The 4082-nt window shown below is 38.4% G+C and overlaps 1 non-coding gene across 1 annotated transcript; it reads right to left on the bottom strand.

Moving 5' to 3' along the window:
- Positions 1-269: 269 nt before the first annotated feature.
- On the bottom strand, positions 270-376 carry LOC128775962 (U6 spliceosomal RNA). Its single transcript, XR_008420940.1, has one exon. It is a non-coding gene; the product is annotated as a U6 spliceosomal RNA (small nuclear RNA).
- Positions 377-4082: the final 3706 nt, after the last annotated feature.

Below are 4082 nucleotides of genomic sequence, written 5' to 3'. Positions count from 1 at the left end.
AGACCAGGTGGGAAGTTGGCTACCTCAGCGAATGCCAGTGTGGACTGAAGACACATCTGAGCATTGACTGGGACTGGAATCTCACTAGATGGCAGCAGAGTGTAGGACCCAGGATCTATAGGGGAGAATCAGCTACCTTCCCTTCACCTCTGAGCTCCTACTTCCCACCCTTGCTTCTTTTTATTTTTCCTTCAGTTTCTTTTCTTTCTTATTTATTTATTTATTTATTTATTTTTATTGGAAAACAGACACAGGGCATATAACAGGATAAAAATATGGAAGGCCTCATGCATTTGTGTGTCATCTTTGGGCAGGGGCCAGGCGAGTCTTCTCTGTATGGTTCCAGTTTTAGTATACGTGCTGCCGAAGCAAGCATTCCTACTCCCGCTTCTTATGATGACCCTTCTTTGGGAACTTATATGCTATTCCTCTGAGAAAAGCAGAGATGACAAATTCTAAATTGGTAGAATTTAACCTGGAATGGCTGAATTTACTCTTTTTTTTTTAAACTATATTTAAAAAAAAAGTTTATTTATTTTAAGAGAGAGTGAATGGGGTGGGGTTGAGGACTTAAAGAGAGGGAGAGGAGAGAATCCCAACCAGACTCTGCATTGTCAGCACAGAGCCTGATGCAGGGCTTGAACTCATGAACTGTGAGATCATGACCTGAGCTGAAACCAAGAGCCGGCCACTTAACCGACTGAGCCACCCAGGTGTCCCTGAATTTACTCTTAAAGTAGTAAAATTTTGTTTCCTGTTTTCAAATACAGCTCTCAGCACCACCAACTCCCAGAATACTGCAAGGTCTAATCTCTTAATAAATTCCTTTTTCTGTATCAGTCACGGCAGTTCTTTTTCTCTGAATGAACCCTATTATAGAAGTTGATGTTGGATGTGGTTCCAGAAGAAGAGAACCTTAAGGATTGGTATCATGACTTGGCTCTGGATGTTTTTTGGAATTGGTTCTTGGGTGTGATTAGATTTAAAGGCAGTAATAACCTTGTTTCCATTGGTAAAAAGAGCACTTGTTTTTCATGACATGCAGTGGCGAAATAGTACTTAAACTGTCAGCAATAGACACTTATAATCCAATCCCTATGTAAGGCAGAGGTTCCTTTCAGGGCGGTTATAGAATTTTGGGTCCTGAACAAGGCTTTGAGTGGGGAACTTAAAACTCTGAGTTTACAATTTTCTTTTCCCTAGTTGTCCAGGTCACTCAGAAGCAACCAAAACACTCTCTTAAACTCCTGATTTGTTCAGGACTGAGAGGAATCCTAGAATGCCCAAACTAGGAAAGTCCCAGGCAAACCAGGAAGAGTTTATATTCACTAAAGTGTTCTATGACAGCGTTTACTTGATTGCAGAAATTAGAGCCTGCAAGGACTTGGAAGATGCAGAAATAATCATTTCAACCACAGCTCGATTCAATTCACTGTTTGGTCTGTTTGGAAGACAGGCAGATCTTGGAGAATGAAAGTGGATTACTGTAAACTTAATCTGGTAGTGAATCCAGCAGCTCCCTTTCCAGATGAAATTTTGTCACTGGAGAAAATCAATACACCTTCTGGCATTTGGTAATTATTGACCTATTGAATGCTTTTTTTCTCTATACTAATTAATAAAATTGTTAACAAAACCAATTTGCTTTGACTCAGCCCCTTTATTATCCTACCTCAACTATCTGTATCAACTCTCTAGCATTTTACCATTATTAGGGTGTATTACGAAGGTTCTTCACATAAAAAACCAATTGGATACATAGAATATAGGAAGAGATTTATTATGAGGAATTAGCTCACACAATTTTGGAGGTTGAGAAGTCCCAAGATCTGCTACTTGCCAGCTGGAGACCCAGGAAAGCTGGTGGTGTGATTCTAGTCTACATCTGAAGAACTGAGAACCAGGGAGCCCATTGTGTAAATTTCATTCCAAGGGCAGAAGACTGATGTCTCAACTCAGCAGGCTGCCAGGTAGGAAACACAAAAGAACAAATTTCTCATCCCTTTGCCTTTTTGTTCTATTTTGTTCTTTTTGAAGGCTGTCAATAGATCAGATGAAGCCCACACACATTGGGGAAGGCAATCTACTTTATCAAGTCCACTGATTCAAATGCTAAGCTATCCAGAATCACCCTCACAGACACACCCCATAATAAGGTTTAATCTGGGCATTCCTTGGCCCATTCAAGTTGACACATAAATTTAATTATCATACAGGGATTAGCAAATTGTTTCTCTAAAGGCCCAGATAGTAAATATTTTGGGCTTTGTGAGCCACATAGAGTCTATCCTCCTTCTCCTTTTTCTATTCAATGTGAAAACCATTCTTTGTTCCCAGACTGAACAAGATTGGACTGTAAAACCCAGATTTGGCCCATAAATTATCGTTTGTCAACACTTCTAGTTCATAGGTAAATGACCTAGTTAATACAACCACCAATTTCCACAGATAACTGGAATCTCAGAAAAGTTTAATAACTTGCCTACGTCACACAGAGAATAAATGTATTATCTTGGATTTTAAAAAGTTCTTATAAGATTCAAAAACTATTAATCTTTTCATTGCACTGATTCTTCTCAGATTTGATCCTTTTTACTGTTTTATTGTCACAAATGAGGAGTGATCCTACGTAATAATATAACTTGTTGACAAATTACTGTTTGAAAGACTATCTAACCATTGATTCCACTAAAACGGAAATCAATGCATTTGACCAACATTTTCATTATTATGCTAATTAGTTTAACAAATATTTATTGAAGATCTACCATGTGCAAAGCACTCTGCTAGGATCTGGAGACATAGTGACAAAAATTCTTCCCCCTCTCTTTTTTGTTCAAAGATTTTTCCCTTGATCAAATTCTCGTCAGGTTCTTTTGAGATTTTTTCAACTAGGCTTTGACTTTTTGATTTTTGTGTTAATCTCTGCATTGTCCAGTTTTAGCAAGAACACTGCTGTATCAGTTTAACCAGAATCCACCATTCTCGTTGGGGTATTCTGGGGGTATACTTGACTGGGTCCTTCATCTTGCATCATCCCTCAGGTGATGTCTGATTACCATGATCTACATTCAGCAAGAATCCCAGTAGGACAGTTTAGCCAGAATCGCCCTTAGGCCTGCTATTTCCTCTTAGTAATTTTCCATTTTATTGACTCCCCTCCATCTCTCACTCCACTCCTTTGCTATAAATTTCCATTTTCCTTGTTATATTTAGAGTTGAGTCCAATCACTCTGTCCTACTGTAAAACTCTATTGCTGTGCTCTCCAGCACTATCATGATAGTTCTCTTGAATAAATCTGCCTTACTATTCTTTAACAAGTATCATGAATAAGTTTTGTTTTAAAAATGTCTGTGTATCAGGCAAATTTTCTCTGTTCTTATAGAGATTACTATCCAGCAAACAAACTTTAAACAAATAGTTGAACAATACAAGGAATGGAATCATGATATTACTCCAAAGAAGTCAAGTTGCTGTAGTGTTACTAGTAAATGACTTTTTTCCCAATAAGTCAACACTTAGGGGTATGGCACATGGAAGTGAGAAGGGAGCTTGGTTAAGGGAGAGAAAGTTTAGCCATGTGATTTGTTGAACGTTACCTTACTACTACTTATTCTGTCCAGAAGTTCTCAGCTGTTTTTTTTCTAGTTATTTTTTTAAAATTATTTTTTATTTTTTATTATTTTAAAGAAAGAGAGAGAGAGAGAGAGAGAGAGAGAGAGAATCTAAGCAGGCTCCATGCTCAGTGAAAGCCCCAATGTGGGGCTTGATCCCACCACCCTGGGATCATGACCTGAGCTGAAGTCAAGAGTAGGATGCTCAACTGAATGAGCTACCCAGGTGCCCCTCAGCAGTTTTAATTAAGGAGTCATACCTCCCATAATAAATGGTAATGTTGGAAAGGGTGATTTTAATGTGATAATTGTATCCTTTAGTTCAGTGACTTTCTAATTTGGTGTGAGAGTTTACCAAAGTGCAGTGCTTATTAAACCTGCCAGTTTCAAGGCCTTCTTTCAGAACCTGATAAGACCTAGGAGAATGCATTTCTATCAAGCATTCCAGATGATTCTGAGGTAGGCAG

This window comes from Panthera pardus, unplaced genomic scaffold (assembly GCF_024362965.1).
Source record: "Panthera pardus isolate Hobbes unplaced genomic scaffold, ASM2436296v1 HiC_scaffold_11, whole genome shotgun sequence".
Lineage (NCBI taxonomy): Eukaryota > Metazoa > Chordata > Mammalia > Carnivora > Felidae > Panthera > Panthera pardus.
The sequence above is the reverse complement of the archived record's forward strand: the minus strand, read 5'-3'. Positions and strand labels throughout refer to the sequence as shown.